General features: G+C 46.8%; 1 protein-coding gene across 2 annotated transcripts in view; it reads left to right on the plus strand.

Annotated features, from left to right (window-relative positions):
• INSC (INSC spindle orientation adaptor protein) overlaps positions 1–20797 on the plus strand; it is a gene marked incomplete at both ends in the record, with an annotated part of 125629 nt that overhangs the window by 35947 nt on the left and 68885 nt on the right. The gene's annotated exons all lie outside the window — the stretch shown is intronic.

Consider the following 20797-nt stretch of genomic DNA (forward strand, 5'->3'; position numbering starts at 1 on the left):
TCTGTCTGTGCACTGCGCTGGGGAGGAGGCTTAGGACAAGGTATCGGGGATGCCACAGTCACTCCGCAAATACAATGGAACTGGGCCCTGGGGCACAGAGGAGTCAGCCACATCCTGCCCCAAGGAGCTAGTTTAAGATCCAGGCAGACAATGAAGCAAAATATCAAGTGAAGTGTGCTGCTAAGATAGGGGACCCCAGAGGCAGCTGTGGATCCTGCCAGGGCCAGGAGGCTGAAGCCACTGGGGGAAGTGCCCTCTCTGAGCCTCTTGAAAGAGGTCAGCCTACCATTAGATGGCTTTCTCTCAGAGCACCAGGGACAGGAGTGGGCACAGAGCTGATCCTTGGGAAGCACTTGTTGCCCTGAGCGGCAGTGTGGGGAGGGTGGGGGAGGAGTACACTGAGCAGCAGGTGAGGCCCGGATGATGAGCTGGGAAGGAAAGACCTGAGGCTCTAGAGCTGCCTTCACACAGGTGAAAGGGATGGGGAAGCAGGTGTAGATCTGACATGACTGGTCCTGGAGGCCTGAGACAGAAGCAAAGGTGGAGACACCAGGGCAGCAAATCTGTGATGACCAACTGTCCCGGTTTGCCTGGGACTGTCCTGATTTTGGCTCTGAGATTCCTGTGTGCCTGGAAACTCCTCGGTCCTGGGCAAACTGGGATGGTTGGTCACTCTAATGCAGGTTTGATCTATGGAGGAACTTTGCAGTTTGAGAGCTCAAGGCTCAAACTTAGCCCTTCATTCCTTGCTCAGACATTTTGACGGGGATGTTTCGAGGCAGCAGAATCCAAGTAGCACTTGCAAGGCCGTTAGACCGTTGTTTTGTTCTGTAGTATTTTGCTTTAAATATATACGGTACCACTACCATCTAATCTCTACTAACCCCTCACCTGAATTGCAGGGGGTTTCAACTTATTTACATCATGCATTTCTATATTGTTTGTTTGATTTTTGAGTATTATTTTATAATCAGAAAAGAGTGGAACCGTTCTAGATGAAGAGGAATCTTAGTCTTTCCATCACCTGTCCTGCCCAGGTAGTAGGTTGGAAACTGTGTATCCAGATGGGCAGCAGCAGCTGTGGCAACAGGGCTTTGGGACACCTCCACAGAACTCATGGGTGTTGGGATGGTCAGACCAGAGGCTGTGCTGGGGGGTGGGGAAGCTCTCATCACAGGGCTGTTTAGGACGGTGGTTAGGAGTTGGGACCCACTCCACCCAAACTTGATTCTTGGTTCTGCTACTTATTAGCTGTGACCTCGGGCTTCAGTTTATTGATCTATGAAATGGAGATATTTATACTTACCTCATCGGGTTGTGATGAGACTTTATAAAGATGTATAAAGATATATAAATCACCTGCCTGAAACATAGAAACTGCTCAATCAACGTTAACTTCTTCTTTAAATAAAGAGTAAGTACTGCTCAATCAACGTTAACATCTTTAAATAAAGAGTATATCCCCGGACTAGAGAATACGGAGCCAAGGTAGATCACATCCTGGCACTCTTTCAGCCCCTGGGAACCACTGATCTCTCTCTTCCAAGCTCCTCAGAATTTTTAAAGATAAAAGAAAGTTAAATTACATAAAAATGATTTAGGAATCAGATCACTATTCTTTTCGAGTCAGTCAGGACAGGTTTTCTAACTTATATTGTACAGTAAATACCTTGGGAGGAAAACACCAGACTAATATGGTTCCACAAACACTGCAACCTGCAAAAATGTTTGTTTAGAATGTCTTCAACCTTACAGTTCTGTTAGAGCAGGGCAGGCTGCAGAGAGAAGGTGGTATTTCCTTTCATATAGTCATAGCTTGGCATTGCCAGGGCAGACCTCCCCAGGATATTGGGGGAATAGAATCCTATTAATCCTCTACCACCCTGTTAATCGTCTGTGTTCTAGAGGCATGTGCACGAGCTACATTCACAGCGGAGGCTCATGTGTATTTACAGGACGTCAGAGGGGTCCATTTGTCTGATCTGATGCCACATTATGGGCAGACAATAGCAGCCACCTCTACTTTCCTCTTGCTCCAAGCTGTAGAGGCCTCTCTCGTGGGGAACAGCACCGTGGTTATTGTCTCCAGATAAATAATTAATGCTGGATAATTGACTTTTTGTTGTGTTCCAGTGAGGCTGAATTTCACTCTGGAGTGCCATTGTTCACCTCAATGTACAAAATAAATAAATATGGTCAAGTTGTGTGAGATCATCTCACAGCCTGGGTGAATCCTGTGCGTTAGGCCTTTGGTATTTGAGATCCTTACAGGTAAATAGCATCAAATAGAGCTTATCTAGGTGCAGGCTCCTGGAAGAGAACAGAGGGCAGGGAGCCACTGAGTCTGAGGCCAGGGGTTGGGATCCTGAGCTGAATTGGTGTGGGCGACAGGAAGGTGTGTGATAGTTATCTCAACACTGACTGTGTCTGAATCTCCTGGGAGGTCTTCGTATTTAAAAATAATAAAACAGACAAGCCAAAGCACAAAACCCTACTCTTGGAAACTGTAATGCGGGAACTCTAAGTGCTTGAAAGCATATAGGCCTTGGAATCAGACTTGGGCTCAAATCCCAGCTCCGCTTCCTATCAGCTGTGTGACTTTGGCTGCCGCCTAACCTGTCCGAGCACCAGCTTTATTGTCTGTAACAGGGTGTCAGTCGTAAGTGCTTTTAAAGGTCGTGTAAGTGCTGGGGTCCAGGAAGGAAGGTCTCTCTAGGCCTCAGGGTGCCAACCCACACGTCACCAGGCCATCCCTGTAACACTAACACACCCCTCCTCCCTCCCTCCCTCCGCAGTGGAAACCCTCGCAAGCTCAGGTTCAAATACTTCCCTGGAGGTTCAGGGACTTATTGGTGGGATTGCAGGGGACAGCGCCTCAGCACTCTGGGTAGCAGGAGACTGTGGCTGCTGTGTCTCTAGCTGATCTTTACTTTCTTCTTGCGTCTCTGGGCTCCCATCTTTGTGTCTGGTACAGTGATTCCCTCCATTGGCTCTGGGCTGGGTGGTAGTGGTGCTGGGACCCAGACATGGTGGTCCGGGTGTTGCCACCTGTCTGCCTGCTCTCAGGGTTGTGCTTTCTACCATCGCAGCGTAGCCCTCATCTTCTGCAGGGATCCTGATGGCCCAGTCCTTTGATTGGACCCTCTCTATGGAGAGGTTCCTACAGGGTGGGTTGGAGGCCAGTCTGAGGGATGCACACAGGGCCACATCCAGACATGTCCTCCCTCCCTCCCTCCCTCCCTCCCTCCCTTCCTTCCTTCCTTCTCTCCTTTCTTCCACTACTTCTCTTACCCACAGATCAAGCTGAGACACTGACATTTTCTCTCTGGTTTCCTGCCAGTGAGGGTGGGAATACTGATGAAAGGACTGGGCTTCACTAACCCCATAACAAAGTTGGCTCACTGTCATCCAGCATTTGCTAAAAGCTGGATGCTTCTACACATAGCAACTCAGTCCTCACGATAGCCCTTGTGTATACTTATTATTATCTCTATTTTGCTAATGAGGGAGCCATAGTTTAGGTCCTCTGGGAAGCAGCCATTGAGATGGAGTTGAGATTTCAAGATGGTTATTAGGGAGTGCCTTTGGGATCAACACCTGTGGAAGGGAGAGGAAGGAAGCAGGCCTGGGCAGGGGGAGCTGGGGAGCTGTGATGCTTGCTTGATGACGACTCAGCTGACCTCCCAGGGACCTTTGGGATCAGAGTCGTTCATTGGCCAGAGTGGCCAGAACCTTCATATCCCACCTTGATCTGTCGTTGGAGTGTGTGGGCAGGCATGACCTCAGGTGAGGTGCCTCTGAGGCAGTATCTGGGGTGTCCGCCAGCTGGGGACAAGAAGTCCTCCCCTGAGGGGGAATCTGAGAGGCACATACAACGTCCATCCCATGAGGAAATGAGGCTTGAGGAGTTAAGTCACCTACTTGTCCAGGACAGGCTGACAAGGATCAGAGCAGAGATACATGTTCCCAGATGGTGCTTGAACATGAGTGGCGGCCAGCATTCTATCCTGGCTGTCTTTTCCACGACGTTCTTGAGGGCATTGCACAAGCAAATCATTCACTCATTCAAGTAGTCGTTTATTTACTAGCCTTCCACATACTTTCTCAAAATATGTATTGAGTGCAGATCACGTGCTTTGTATGGGGCTTGTGTGCTTAAGGACATGATTGTGACCAGATACGGCGTGGTCCCTTCCCTTGTGCAACTCACTAATTTATCTCTTGACTTGATCAGGCCTGGTTTTGTAGCAAGTATACAACCTGGGGCTTTTATTTGGGGTGTCTCACTGTGAGGGAATCGCTTTCTCACAATGTTTCTGTTCAGCCTGGAATCTGAAATGAGCCAGGGCTGGATGCAGCTGCAGCTAGTGGCAGGCGGCCTCCTGGGTTGCCCCTGGCCTGCTGGCGAGGACCCGCCCAGCTTCCCTGAGCCAGTGGGGCCGTTGCAGCCCAGCCTGTCTCCAAGTAGATAATGGCTTGCATGTGTACACCCTTGGTCTGTGGCTGGTTTTCTGCTGCCGGGCTGCTTTCTGCGCCTGCGGTGAAATGTGCAGACTGTAATTGTCAATGGGATAATTGGATATTTGTCTGTTGTTTAAACCAAAACGAAGGCTAATCAAAGCTAGAATCATATTCCCTTCCTTCTCGCATCTCCCAAGAGAAATCCACAGAAACACAGGGCGTGACCTTGTAAAGGCAGAGGGACGATGATTCAATAGATATTTTTAAGAGGAGAGGTTGGATTTAAATTCTCTTATGGTGCCGGGAACTGGAATCATAGAGGTATTCAATGTTGTTGCTGGAAGTTTCCTCAGAGCTCCCTGCATTATAAGATAGGGAAATTGAGGCCCAGAGAGGGAAATGGAGCTGCCATAATACTCTTCAGGCCCTCTCCTGCCCTTTGGGGAGTCCTGCCTTTCCTGGGCTCTGTTTCTTAAGTTTATTCTCCCTCCTAGCCTCCAGCAAATTCTGGCAGCTCTGTGTCCTAGCCCCAGTGGAATCTTCTCATTAGCAATGATCTGTAATAGATATCAATTTCATTCATTCACTCATTCATTTGAATGAAATTTACTTGAGACTAAGAACTTACTCTGGGCCAGGCCTTGAGTAGTACTATAATGAGTTATGTAAATGTCATCCTTCCTACTCAGTAATAAATGTCCTGAGGGCCAAAGTCATTTCTGATTCATATTTGTGCTCCTTTGGTTAAAATGCATACAGAATAAACTCAAAAACTGGTTGTTGAATGAATAAATGTTTGAAAAATGACTAACAGCTGAGGAGTTTCAGGTGACTGTGAGAAATTTAATTCCATAGCTTGGATTTTGTTCCTTTCTCCAAGACACTCCCCTGTCTGTCTCCAGCAAGCTATTCTCATTCTTTATGGTGGAAAAGTGCCGCTTGGAGGGAAAGGATAAGCTAGAGTTTTACCTTGATTAATTTAAATACTGTTTCTGAATGGAAGTCAAAGATTTAACTGGTTGAAGGAGTCAGACAGTTGGAGAGACATTTTTTTTCTTCTAAAGAATAGCGATTTAGGGCTTCCCTGGTGGCGCAGTGGTTGAGAGTCCGCCTGCCGATGTAGGGGACACGGGTTCGTGCCCCGGTCCGGGAAGATCCCACATGCCGCGGAGCGGCTGGGCCCGTGAGCCATGGCTGCTGAGCCTGTGCTCCGCAGCGGGAGAGGCCACAGCAGTGAGAGGCCCGCATACCGCAAAAAAAAAAAAAGAATAGCGATTCAGAAATATTTTTAATCTTTGGTTTCAATTCATTGGAAAAAAATGTCACTGCGATTTCTTCATTAAATGTCTTACAGGAGAGCACACTGTAGTGGGAGCAGCAACCAGGGACCAGAGGCTGGCCTTCCTTCCATCCTGTCTTCCTTCCTCTCTTCCTTCCTTCCCAGCCCTGGCTCTATGCTAACCTGCTGTGTGTTCTCAGACAATCCTTTTCCCTTTCTGAGCCTCAGTTTCTTAATCTGAGAATGAGGAGGTAGGCAAACGTTTCCCCAGGGACCCTTTTAGCTCTAACTTCTAGAAGTCTGTGAGTGAGTATTGGATAGTCTTCCCTTTTCTGGACAAAAGTAGCCCACTTTAGTGCCTCAGGGCTATGAAAGAATCTCATTGACCAAAACAAACAGGGTCTTATTCCTTCCAACGAAAGTCATGAAGAGGTTTAGTGTTGGCCTTGTAGCTGGGATGGAAACTGTAAGACATTTTAGTTTGGGAGCCCCTTCCAGCATTTGAGGGTGTGCCCTGTGCAGGTTTTATGGAAGCCCCATGGTACAGCCTGGAGAAGTGCTCTTCTCCAGGGGAGGGGATAGTGCACCCTGCTTCGCTAGGTTATAATATAGATAAATCCGTGAAACCTAGCACTCCAACATGCTTCTTGATTTGAAGTTCTTATTTTTGACTGAATTCATTCCACCCCTCTGACTACTCTTAGCAACTTGCCATCTTCCCAACATGTGGTTCCTCGCCTCCACTGTTCTGCACATGCTGTTTCTTCTGTCTGAAATCCTACCATCTTCCAACTCTGCTTCTTCTCCTGGTGAACTTGAAGGCGTCCTTCCAAGCGCTGGCGTGGGAAGCTTTCTCAGATACCCTAGTTTCAGATGAACATCCTTTCTGTGCTCTCAAAATTCTTTCTCCTTACTTCAAAACGCCATAGGGAGCATACTGAACCATAATTGCTTATTTACAATCATTCATTTATTCATTCAGTAAATGTTTATTGAGTGCCTATGATGTGCCAGGTGCTGTGCTAGGTGGAGAGATTATGTCTCACTGTAATAGAAGGTCCTGCCCTCTTGGAGATCATATTCTTACCATCTCTCCTTTATAATCCCAACACCTAGCCCAATACCTTGGCCCACTGGGGTACTCGGTAAAGTTTGGAGGCCATTACCAAGTGTTCTTGGCATAGAAATGTATTCTTACAGAAGGCTCTCCACTTCACACAACAGGTGGAATAGAATAAGGCAGAGAAATCCAAATTCCAGATTTTGAAGGAATAATTAAAGTTTCATTCTGAGTGAAAAGTAGTTAAAATGAACCAACAAGAATGTAGGCAGAGATTTCCTTAAACTAATGACCCCCAATGTTTTGGGGAACTCTGGATGCCAGACCAGCAGGCTTATCTGGCAATGAGGAACTGGTATCAGCAACTGGGGACCAGGACATGTGTCTGCTGAACTGGGAAGAATTGTTCCCTTTGGCATCTGAAGGGTCAGACACAGTTACCTTCCCCCAGTGATGGGCTTTGAAGAATGAGGAGGGCAATCTAAGTGGCAAGAGCCGAGGCAGGGACAGTGAAGCGGGTGGGGAGACCCTTCGCAGCCAGAGTCCTGAGAGGGTCCCTCCCCACTCTGCACGGTCTCCCTGGCTTCCCATTCTGGCAGTACTTCTGGTGCAAACTCATCAGAGATCTGTGATGATGGGGCCAGTGGGCCAGTAGTTCTGTCCTGAATTTAAATAACACACACCGTACTCTCTCCCCAAAAGAAATAAGGCAAGAGTTTGAAAAATGACTAGGCATACTGTAGTCTTTAAATGATCACCATCTTTAAAAAGGCATTGATAATCACATCAGGGAAGTCCAGCATAGGAGAAAGAGCCCCAGCTGTGGATTTGAGGGTGTGAATATCAGCTAAATTGCTGAAGACCATTAAAGAACACAGCATTTAGGTAAGACCAAGGTTCTGGTCTCAGACTGCATAGATTCTTGTTTCCACTTATCTACCACGAGACCTTGGCCAGGTCACTTCACCTCCCAAATCTCAGTTATGTGACCCTCATGGGATTGTTTTGAGGGTTAAGTAAGCATTAAGATTGGTTCTAGCATTTAGCACAGTGTCCAGAAAGTAATAAGCACTCAATCAATTTTAACTTTATTATGACTATTAACAATGAGGTCTTAGACAAGTTAAGTAATGCCTCTAAGCCTCGGTTTCTACATCTGTAAAATGGGTTGGTAATCGCCAACCATCAAACCACTGTGAGGGCTGAAGGAGAGAGTTCTTTGTGCCCAGAGGTGCTCTATTGTTTGTAATTCTCCCTGCTTGCTGTGTGGGTAGTTAATTCCTTCTGATTTTAGACATATTTTAGGAAGCCCATTTTTTTCATACTGTAATGCCTTAGTATAAGACTATGCTCCTCCCTTCCCCCACCCCAACTCCACCCTGGATAATTCCAGCTTAAAATAATTTATCCAACCAGTATCCTAGTATGTGAAGATGATTGTGGTTACATCTGGCTTTGTGTTTGGAAGCTACCAGGCTCCAGAAAACCCAGATTTGGGGGCTTATTCACCTCCTTCCAGATGTCCAGGAAAGCCACCAGCAGGGATCAAGGAGCAGGGTGACTTGGGGAGTAGACATCTACTTCTCTCAGGGGCTCTTCCAGATACTGGACAGGGCTCCTGTGAGCCCCATTCACTGTTTGGGATGCCCTCCCTGCCCCACAGGCAAGGGGGCATCTTCCCAGCATCAGGCTCAGATTCCAGCTCACTGTGGAAATGGAGGAAATCCAACCCTGGTCCTGGCCCCTGGCCCCTCCAGCTCCTTGGCTGGAGACCCTACAGGCTCCTCACTGTGGTGGTTTCCACCATGAAGGGTGTGTGACTCATTGCCAGTCCATCTGCTTTGACCTCAGTTTTCAATTCCTTCCTTTGTATGAGAGATCAGATCATCTGTACTTGCAATGGAAAGATTTCATGTATAGTGAGATGGCAGCTCCAAGTTCACGGTTGAGGATGGTTGAACCACTGGGAGTTGCGAGGTGAAGGGACAGCGGGCAGGGCCTGCTGCACAGCAAGAGCTGCCCTGTTTAACCAGATTTTTTATGTTGGGGTCAACCAGCAAATGCAGGAGGAAAGGTGGAGCCCTGAGAACCAGAGAGCTAATGACAGAGAATCTGATGAGCTATGCAATTATGGGATGCTCAGCGCTAACGCAGTCCAAACCGTAAGGAGCCACAGTCCCCGGGCTCCAAAATTGAGAAGAACATCTCATTATGTGGCGGCACAGTGACGGCGGCTGGGAGTGGACCGGCTTGTGGCAGGGCTGTGCCGGCTTCACCAGGCCTGCTTGCCTCTCTGGGAAGGTGTGGGGCCTCTTTGAGGGACCCTTCTGCAAGGTCTAGACCCCACTTCTGCCGTGACCTCGCGTATCCCACTTGTCATCGTGCAACACCATGAAACCAAGCAAAATGAAAACTAACTCCTACCTGGATGGGTTTCCTGTCTCAGTCAGGGCAGCACCAGTCACACAGACCAGAGGCTGAGGAGGCAGCCTTGCTCCTTTCCCTCCTTCACCCTCGTATCTTCTCATCTCCCTCCCAGACCATTCACTTCTTCCTTTCCCAGGTCACTGCCTTTGTTCAGCCTTCTGTCCTCTCTCTGCTGTATAACCATCATTTCCCGACAGGTCACCCTCCTGTATGGTATTTAACTCACTCCAGTCCATTTTCTACTGAGTCTCTGCACAGTTGTGTCACTGCCCTGCTCTAAAATGTTTTGAGTGTCTCTAAATTGCCTTCAGGATTAAACCCAAATCCCTAATCATGGTATTCAAGGTCTTTGATCAACTGGTCCCTGTCTCTCTCCTTAGGCCCCTTCCTGGCCACCCCTCATAGGCCCCTGATGCTTGATTCCAGTGAAACTTCTGGTCGTATTACTATTTTTATGTCTCTAGGCAGTTTTGCATTTATGTGGAAGTCCTTCTGTCCTTGTCGTCCTGGCCAACTCCTCTCCTCTAAGAACCAGGGCAAATGTCATTTCCTTTGTGTACATATTCCCAGGCGAAGTCAGGCCCTCTGTCTCCTGTGATCCCAGACTCTACTGCTCACAGCTTCTTGCTGCCAGTGTGGTGTTTAGTTGATGCGAGGAGAGGCTCTGGGCTCTAGAGCATGGGTCTGAGTGATGGCTCCACCACTTACCCACCATGTGACCTCTCCCAACAGAAGTCTCCTTGTCCGTAAATGGGGGCAATAACAGTCTTCTCTCCCAGGGCTGTGGGGAGGATTAAGGAGTAATATATTGAGAGGGCTTAGAACACTGCCTGGATCATTGCTGGAACTCAACACATCAGCTACTGTTATAACTGTGACCAGATTGGATTCTTGGTGCTTTCTTGCCTGTTCGGGGTCTTGCCTGAGCTGTGTGAGCACTGGGATTTTCTCCTGTTCAGGTTTGTCCTCAGCTTCTAGAACAGGCTGGCGCTGAGAATGCACACAGAAAACACCAGGACATCAGGATGCATGTACTGGCTGCAGGACCTGGTGGGACAGGCAGCTGCTTCTGGCCTCTGCATCTGGGGCTCTTTTGAAGCCAAATCCTAAGGATGCCTGGAGTCCGCCCACAACTGGGGATAGAGGACTCTTGGTCAGAGCCTGAGGCTGGGGATAGAGTGAGAGTGTGGTAGAGGAAGGGGGTCCAAGTGCTGGGGGCTGGAGGCTGATGGAGTCTATGGCAACGGTGTAGACCTGCTCTTGGAAACCCTCTAGTGGTTACTTCTGGACTCTCACCTGCCTTTTCCAGAATCCCGCAGAGGTACCAGGATGCCAGCTGACATGTAGGATAAGTGAATTCTCCTAAATGTTCCACTTTGGCAAATGAAAATACTCTCCTTGAAGTAAAGAGGAAAGACAAAGCTAAACCCTCTTTAGTCTACACATCAGGTCCTGTGTTACAGCCGTGAAACTTGAAGACAAGCAACGACTCAGCTCAGGCATGTGAGAATGCATTTATATCTTTACCTGACAGTATTAAACATGCCATCTGGACAGAGCACGGCCTTTCATAATGCAGTTTAGAGTGGCATTTAAGGACATGGGGTCTAGAGTCTGATGGGCTGGGTTCCGAGCCAAACTTTGCCACTTACAAGCTGGGTGATATCAGAGAGTTCACGTAAGACTCTCTAAGCTTCAGTTTCCTCATTTGTAAAGATAAGATGATGATAGTGCCCTGCTCTCAGGGTCACTGTGAGAACTGCATGAAGTCATCTCCTTGATAGTTGGCACAGGGCTCAGCCTCAATAAATGTTAGCAGTAATGATTATGGAGCTTATCACAATAACCCGATGAGACGGTACGGCGGTATAGGTCATTGTTATTCCCATTTGATAGATTTTTAAACTTAATTCAGTTCCATAAATAGACACTGAGCATTTTCACTGTATCGGGCCCAGTGCGAGGGGAAGGATGCAGGGTAGGCCTGGTAGAGAGAAGCCCTGCCCTGCTTATGGTCTAGCAGATAAACAGGTAGTTAAATAATTGAGACCTGTGTCATGATGGGGGAAAGACAGGGTGCTCCAGACACATGGGACACGCGGGACATAAGCTCATCTAGGAGTCAGAGACACCTACTTCAGGAGAGACATTTAGTCCAAGATTCCAAGGATACGTAGGCATCAGCAAGGTGAAGAGGAGATGGGGAGAGAGGGATCAGCATGTGAAAAGGCTGGGAGGCTGGAAGTCTCAGCAGAGACGCTTGAAAGAACTTGGTGAGGCTGAGACAATGGTTTGGGAATGAGGAGGTCAGGGAACTGAGGCTCAGAGAGGGCAAGCGTCACATGCAAGGGCACACAGCTATTAAGAGGTGAAAGTGGGATGAGGCCAGATTGATGCATCCACATCAGGTGTTCTGACTGTGAGTAGCATCACGCCGGCTCTCATATGTATACTGACAATGCACGTACACACATGTATCCTTTCTAGAGCTTCAAAAGTAAGTTTTTCCTGAGTTAAGGGAAGGCCAGGGAGTACTAATAGTGTCTTCAAAATGCCAGAGTTTGATAAAGTTAACAAGAGGGGTGCTCCTGAGTCATCAGAGAGGAGGCAGCTGTGAAATGTGCACATGGAATTGGCTCCCTGGACTGGAAACAGTCACCTACAGCCAAATTCATGTTCCCTGTCCTGAAACAGAAACGGCAGCACACTCATGGGTGCTGGACAGTCTGGGGAGGTAGTGAAGGCACAGGCTCTGGAGGCAGGCTGACCTGGATTGAGATCTAGACCCAGTCATTGATGACCTGCAGGAAGCTTTCTGAGCCTCACTTTTTCCTGTAAGACGGGGGATAATAAATAGCATTCTGTAACTGCAGGACAGATACTGTATGGGCAAGTGCTTGATACGTGTCCGGCATGCAGAAGGTACTCAAAAAATATTTCCTTTATAGCATGCTTGGAACTATGCTAGATTTTTTAAATATTGATTTGTTAGAGACTCCAAATCTCTTCCCTACCTTCAAGTCCTTCTATAGATTGCTGGAAGCCAAAACCTGGAGAAATGGACAGGACAAAGTGACTATGATGCCAGTATCCATATCCCCTTCATAAATGACTCGCAGGTATTAGCTTCGAGGTGTATTCGTGGGCCAGCACTCCTGGGAATATCTGAAAAGCAGGATCAACTCTCTTACCGTGTTATACAGGACAGTTCAATGAACCGAAAATGTTATGGAACACATATGTCAAAAGGGCTAGGATGAATAATGAAAATGGGGATTTCTGGGGAGTGATCTGAAAACTCTTTCCAGTGCTGCAGCTTGGAGCAGAGGGTCACTGCAGGGAACACGGAGAGACAGAGGCCATCCCCAGCACAATAGGTGATGCAGGAAACATCGTGCAGATTCATCGAAGGAGAGATTACTTCCTTCCTGGTTCTGGCATTGCATGCATGGGTCAGCCACAAGTTAGGGGCAAGGCTGCTGTGAGCTGTCCAACACCATATGCTGGGGAAGGCTCTACCCTTAAAATGGGAGCTAGGAGCGGTTAGGGACAGAGATGGAGAATTGTCTGCCCCTTTTACAAAAGCCTCAACACAAAAAAGGCCTGTAATGCAGCTCAGCGTGGCTCAGAAGCAGGGCAATGAAAACACTGGAAGATTTGAACGTGATCAGAGAAGCAACATTTCCTTTGGTCTCAGCTGGCTGGGTTTCACCAGTTCACCAGTGCCTTAGTGAAGAGAGGTGGGAAGTTAATTTCCTAACCATACTGTAAATTATTTACAGCTTGTTGCATAAATAATTATGCTTACATTAACTGTTCAATAAACAGTTTATAGTTCACCGCATAGCAGAGGTTAAGTCATTCTAAATTCATCTATGTGTGGTTTTTATAAAGCCCTTAGTGAGAGAGCCTTCCAGGTTGGGTTGTAGAATGGCGTAGGGGCCAGGTGGACCCAGCTGATGACAAGGCCTCTCGGATGTCTCGGGAGGAATCCTGCTGTTTACTCAGAGTGAAACCCCAGAGGGCTTGCAGTGGCTTTCAGGGCCCTCTAGGATCTAGCCTGAGTCCCTTCTCACTCCTACGGATCTTTCCCTTGCTCCACTCCATTCTGGCCTCGCTTACCTCTGTACTTTTCTCCAGCGCCCAGGCTTACTCCCACAGAAGGCCTTTGCACCATCTTTTCCCTCTGCCCTGAAAGCACCCTTACATCAGCATGGTTGGTTTTCTCTGAAGCATTCCCTCTCAGCTTACCTTCTCAATGAGTCCTACCCTGACCCACTATTTGAAGTGGCTCTTCCCTCCCTGGCTCTCACATGAACAGTCTCGTCCCCACTTATTCTAACTCTTCTTTTGAATGGAAATTATCTGGTTTTAACATACTAGGCACTGTTAAATCTATTACGTTTATTACTATTGTCTGTTTTCCCTGCTGTAATGTACCTTTCATGGGGCAGGGCTGTTTGTTGGCTGTGTTCACTCTGTATCCCAAGCAGCTGGAACAGTTCCCGGCACAAAGTAGGCACTAAGGAAATACTGACTGAATGAATATTCAGGGTGGAATGTGTGAGGGTATGTGGGTCACACACTCTGCGTGCAGTCTGGGAGGGCCTGGAAGTTTGGGGAATGAAGTTCGATGGGAGGGCAGTCCAGTGAGAGGGATGGGCCTTCTTCAAAAGAAGAGACAGTCGTCTCATCAGACTCAACAAGTCTCAAGCTGAACCCAACTTCCTATTTTCTGAACTGGTTTCTCCTGTCCATTCATCTGCTTGAGTCAAAAATTTGGGTCACATCTTTGACTAGTCCCTGTTGTTCGTCTTCCATCTGAATTGGTATTCAAGTCCTATCGATTTTATCTTAATTATTCTTGAGTGATTGTCTTCCAACACCACTGCTGCCACAGAAATCAGGACTCCTCATCTTATTCTTGAACGTCATTTGGCTAAATATAATATCCTTGGTTTCTTTTCATATCGAATATTTTATATATGTTACTGTACTTTTTTTCTGGTATAAAGGATTGCTCTAAGAAAGTTATCAGAGCATAATTTCCTGTCCCTTATAAATAACGTGCACTTTTTTTTTTTTTTTTTTTTTTTTTTGCGGTACGCGGGCCTCCCACCGCCGTGGCCTCTCCTGTTGCGGAGCACAGGCTCCGGACTCGCAGGCTCAGCGGCCACGGCTCACGGGCCCAGCCGCCCCGCGGCACGCGGGACCCTCCCAGACTGGGGCACGAACCCATGCCCCCTGCACCGGCAGGTGGACTCCCAACCACTGCGCCACCAGGGAAGCCCTCTTTTTTTCTTTTAAAAGTCCAATAATCTTACTAGAATACACCTTATATGCTTGTTTCCATATAGGTAGTATACTCGGTATATATCATTTTTCTTAAAAATTTAAACTCATTTGCTAATGGTTATTGAAATATTGAAACAGTAATTTATAGTTTCCTTCTGTTTTTGAGTACATTCTCTTGGCATTATCTCATCATAGAAATATTATTCTGCTCTTTATTCTCTTTCTAAAATAACTATGCATGGGATGATACTTTAATAATTTTTTTTGCTCATTTGTATGTGAAATTAGTTTTCATAAACTTTTAGAGGGAAGTAGGGCTCAGGAAATCTGTTCTAACTTCATAGAGCTCCGTCTTCTTTTGTTTTTGTGTAGGGTTCAAAACTATAGTGATCTGCTTTCTAAGGTTCCTAGCTCTGTTCTGCCCCTCACATTGGTCTGAACTCTCTTCCTTCTGTCTCTATTATCTCTGTCCTTCTCAATTTCGATTTTACTCCCAAAAGTTTCTTCTTAAGGTGGTGTTTTGTTGTAGAAGAGATTCCTGATGGGTCAGTTTTGAGAGTTCAGAGTATTCAGAGTTCAGAGTAACTTCAGTTATTATTCTCAAATCGTCACACTGTGCTTTCCAGTAAATACCCAGTGGCTACATTGGGGTTCTCCTTTCCCATGTTCTCCAGATGCCACCTTATTCTTTCCTTCTTCTTCCTCTCATACAGATGATACCGAGCAGTCTCGTAGCTGCAGGTGGTTTGCCCCCCCACCCCCCGCTTGTATTTTGAGGTTTGTAGGAATGCTTTATCATCTAGCTTTGCTGTAAATATTATCCATGGGGTTTGGGCCTTGTTATCTAGTTGCTCTGTCAGTTTTTATATGGGGAATTGGAGTGATTGATAAACTATGCTGCCACTACTGTCATCTTTCCAGAATTCTTCCTTATTTCTCTCACGTTTAAGTAACTAGGTTCTGATGTTACCAGCTGCTTTAATTCAAATCACTCCAGAAATAACTAACACATGCAATATTGCCTATCAGGCATTATTCTAAGCAAATATTTACAAACGTTTGTATACATATGTATGTGTGTGAATATATATATTCATATATTCACTTCATTTAATAATCACAAAAAGCCTAGGAGTTAGGTACTATTATCATTCCCTTTTGCCATTGAGGAAGAGGAAACTGAAATACAAAGAGGCTTTCCCAAAGTTGTAGTTAGCAAGTGGCAGACTAGGATTTAATCCAGGCAATCTAGCTCCAGAGTTCATGCCCTGAGGGGAGCACTGGTACCCAACAGAAGCCACATGATGCCCAGAAGACCCAGTGTCATGCCTGGCTCTGATGCCGGCACAGTGGTACCTAGAAGATACAGCAGTAAGAGAAGAAGCAGCAACTATGACAGTCAGAGATGTCTAGTAGAGATCAGACAGCATGATATTACCCAGAAGGAAAGGCAGCCATGCTGGGTGGACCTGGCAGGACCTGGCAACTAGAATTATACCTAGTGTAAGGCTGCTAAAGGAAGAGGAGATGACAGAATTATCCAATGCTGCCTTGTGGTTGACTGAACCAGTCTTTTTTTTGGGGGGGGGGGGATATATATATGAGACGAACTCTAGGAACTCCTGGAAATACTTGACACTATGGTACATCATGTTAGGATGAGAATGAGGTTGGGCTATATTTGTTTATGTCTGTTTATCTCTTAGACAGTGTGAGCTTCCTAAGGGCAAGGGTCACCAGCACAAAGCCTGGCACATGATCAGCATCTGTAGTGTTTCATTGAATTGACCAGGTATTGTTTTAAACCTTATCAAACTGGTTGAGAATATTTTATGTTACAGGCATCATGTGGGGACAGGCACTTCCTATGGGAGAGCAGACCTCCCTTCAGCTACTTCTCCAAGGCTTAGCTATGTATCTCCACACCTCACTGGAAAACCATTTGCCTGAAATTTCTGAGAATTGGGATAATGGTTGCTAAGGGTCCAAGCTCTACCCAACCAGAGCATTGCTTGGTGGAATATAGGAATGTTTGAACAATGCCTTTTACAAAGGTCTCTCTGATTCTGCTGACACCTGCTTTAAGTATTTCTATTTAAAACAAAAAAAGTTTATCATCATGTCTTTTGTGGTATCTAGTTACTTACCCAACCTCAAATTTTAACCACAGGGAAAAAAGTATCGCAATGAGCTGACCTATGCTTTTTCTGACATCCAAGCCAAAGACAGAGTCCACATCTTCTGAAGTAGAGCCCCAGAAGAGAGAAAGGGGTGAGTTCAGGGATCCCAATCCATGTGCCAGGTCAGGGCACTCATGCTCATCTTGCATGACACTCTGCTAGCTCTGGAAATATTTTCATCTGGCATGGCAAGGCTCACAATCCGTTTCCCGGGTGGTCTCTGGTTTACTTGATTCAATTAAGTATATAATGACACCTGCTATATGTCAGGCCCTGTGCTGAGTGCTGGTGATGCTGAGATAAATCAGACAGTGCCTGCCTTTGAGGGGGTCTCATAGTCTGGTGGACGAGAGAGACAGGTGGAGAAACCATTTATTACGGCCAATATGCACATAGTCTATGAAATCAGGCTGCCTACAAGGAGTTCTGGCTCTCTTAAGTCATGTAAGTCTTCTGCACCTCTGTATTCTCATCCGTAAAGTGGAGACAATAAGAGTGTTCACTTAATCAGGTTACTGTGAGAATAAAATACTACATGATAATTGTAGAGTCCTGGGGGCCAATAAACATTAGTTGTTATTACTGGTGGATTTTGTCTATTTTCCCTTTCCCTGTGACTTCAGAGCTGCTTTTCATCAATCCTCTATTACTTATTTTTTTGTGTTTTTTTTTTTGCGGTACGTGGGCCCCTCAGTGCTGTGGCCTCTCCCGTTGCGGAGCACAGGCTCCGGACACGCAGGCTCAGTGGCCATGGCTCACGGGCCCAGCCGCTCCGTGGCATGTGGGATCTTCCTGGACCAGGGCACGAACCCATGTCCCCTGCATCGGCAGGTGGACTCTCAACCACTGAGCCATCAGGGAAGCCCTACTTATTTGTTTTTTAGCTAAACACAATTATATTATTATCCCGATGGTTTAGTTGTAACTAGGGCAGATTGGGTACAAAGCAAGCTGGGCAAAGTCAGGCTTCATAGGTATATACATGCCTTGAGCATCAGCCCATTTTGCCCTCCACCTGCCGGTGGGCCAGAACCTCCGACATCCTCTCTTCCCTGGTCAGAGCTGGCCTTGGACCTAAGTGGGATGAGCCACTGAGCGGGGTCAGGAGGAGGCAGGGGCCCATGGGCTTTACTACTCTGCTCATTTATTCTTCTCTGTATGTTTGGTTGCTGCTGGGGGAGAAAGAGGAGGTATCTGTTTAAACAATCTCTGGAAATAGAAGTTATTTTAAGCTCATTCTTAAAAGAAAACCAGATTCTGCTTTCCTCACAGGCGCCCCTTGTCTGTCCTCATCTCTGAGGCTGTCACCATGGAAGGCAGCTCCTGGAACTGCACGGCCAGGAGTGGGTTTGGCCTGAAAGCAGCAATTACATCTCTGGGGCCTGTGATCCTGGTCCTCCCGCTACCCAGAGCTTTAGGCAGAGCCAGGGCTCATAGCTTTCCTTCATCTTCCTGTTGCTGATAAGCAGCCCCTGAAGTTCTTTCTTGGGAAAATGGCCCTGCATATCTCCCTGTGTTAAGGCATCTTATCTTGCTCTCTGTTCTTCTTCAGGTAGAATAGGAAGCAGTGAAGCATAGCAGTTAAGAGTAGACTCTGGAACCAGAGAGACTAGGGTTTCAATCTCAGTGCTACTGCTTTTTCCTGGGGTGATTTTACTTCTCTGCATCTCAGTTTCCTCATCTGTAAAATGGGAATGATAATAAGACCGAACTCAGATAGTTGTCCTGAGGAGTAGATCAAATAATTCGTGTAAAGCACTTAGCATCGTGCTCAGCACATGGAATGTGCTCACTAAATTCTAGCCTCTATTATAATTATTAGAGGTGCTAAAGTGTTGCATATGGGGAAAGGCAGCAAAGAGAATGAACATTTTTGAGCATCTCCTTTGTGCTATGCACTGTCCTAGGCCCTTTACGTTCACCATTTAATTTAATCCTTCCATCAACTCACTGTGGAAGGTTCTATCATTATCTCTGTTTTACAGGTGAAGAAATTGAAGCTCAGAGAGGTTAAGAAACTTACTCAAAAGACGAATGTATGTTGTGAGAGTCAGGATACTGGTTATTCTGGTTGGGGAGTGCCCAGAAGGGGGTGCAAGGGAGGCTTCTGGGATGCTGCTAATATTCTATTTCTTTATCTGGTTCCTGGATACAAGGGTGTGTTGACCTTATGAAAATTCATGGAACTGCAGCTTGATATTATGATTTGTTCACTTTTATATACATAAGTTATTTCAATAAAAATATCAGAAAAAGGAAGGGAAAAAAAGGCAGCAGCAGCGGCAGCCTGCCTTCAATTACACAGATGACGAACAGCAGAACCAGCTCTTTCTACCCCTGCGTGCAGACGTGCAAGCCTTGTTGGCCTGGGCCTGCGGAAGTTCCTCTTACGCTCAAGGCCTTTACCTGATAAGCGGTTCTGTCCTGAGGAAGCTCTGGTTCCAGGCCTGTTCAGGCAATTAATTAGGGATCGGCATCTTCCTGAGCCAGTCTGAGGGGCTGAACGCCAGAGGGAGGCCTCCCTGAGGTAGCTAAGTATAGAAGGCACAAGTCAAAGAGGCTGGCCTGGGATTCAGCCCTTGCTGGGCTCTAGGGCGGCTGATGGGGTCGACTGACGGCAAAGCCAGCTAGGCTTCCACTGTTTCTTCCTCCTAGAGGACAACTTCCATCCCCTAGCCCAACTGCGGACCCTCTGTCCTTCCGCTTCAGGCTCCTTAGCCAGGTTTCTCCCTCCCGTCCACTGGAGCTTTGATACTCCAAGGCAGAGGTCCCCGAGCCCTGGGCTGTGGACCGGTACTGGTCTGAGGCCTGTTAGGAACCGGGCCGCAGAGCAGCAGGTGAGCGGCGAGAGAGTGAAACTTCATCTGCCGCTTGCCATCGCTCGCATTACCGCCCGAACCAGACCCCACACACCGACCCCCGCCACCGCTCCCTAGAGCAATTGTCTTCCACAAAACCGGTCCCTGGTGCCCAAAAGCTTGGGGACCGCTGCTCTAAGGCTTCTTTCTGCAGGCTCACGACACAAAGTCAGAGAGACAGACTGTCTCAGCCCATGCTTCTGGTTGGGGAAGAAGCAAGTGATGTGAGATTCTTTCTGGCGAGTTGGGGTAGAAAACCCTCAGGCTTGTCTTCTGGACTCCACCTCCCTGCCGAACCTCATCTTTTTAAAAGAAATTTTAAAAAAATTTTAAGTAGTTTTGGATTTACAGAAAGTTGCAAAGATAGTGCACGGTGTTTCTATATACCCCATACCCAGTTCCTCTGATTAGTGTCTAATAGCAGCTTGGTACATTGGCCACAACTAAGGAAGCAGCGTTGGTGCTTTACTATTAACTAATTTCCAGACTTTATTCGGATTTCACTAGTTTTTCCACGAATGTCTTCTTTTGTTTCAGGATTCCATCCAGGACATCCTGTTACATGTCATCATCGTCACATCATTAGTCTCCTCTGGCCTGTGACAGTTTCTCAGTCACCCCTTGCTTTTGATGACCCTGACCGTTTTGATGAGTACTGGTCAGGTCTTTTGTACAACGTCCCTTGGTTTGGGTCCCCAGTGTTTTTCCTATGATGAGACTGAGTTATGGGTTTCAGGGAAAATGCTGCAGCAGTGAAGTGTCTTCATCACGTAGTATCAGGGGTACATGCTATCAACATGGTTTATCAGCAGTGAGATTCACTTTGATCTCTTGGTTAAGGTGGTATTTGCCAGGTTTCTCCACTGCAAAGCTACTTCTTTTCTCCACTTAATAGACTCTTTTCTTTGGAATTGAGTGATTAAGCGCAGTCCATGCTCAAGCCCCGCCCCACCCCATCCGTTTTTAATCATCGAGTTTCTCTGGCACAAAACCAGTAAACACACAAACTCATCTGAGTATTTACGCAGGTAGAGATACACAAACTCTCACCCAGACACCCAGACACTGGCGCACAGACAATATAGACAGACACCTGAATGAGTTCATATCCACAAACACGGACACACATGGGCACAAATGCACAAACATTGGGGAAATCAATAGTTTCGTCATTCCATTTCTCTTACCAGCAGAGTGATAAATCAGCTAGGATTTTAATCAACACAGCTTCTAAAAT

Source organism: Leucopleurus acutus (assembly GCF_964270905.1).
Source record: "Leucopleurus acutus genome assembly, chromosome: 8".
Classification (NCBI taxonomy): domain Eukaryota; kingdom Metazoa; phylum Chordata; class Mammalia; order Artiodactyla; family Delphinidae; genus Leucopleurus; species Leucopleurus acutus.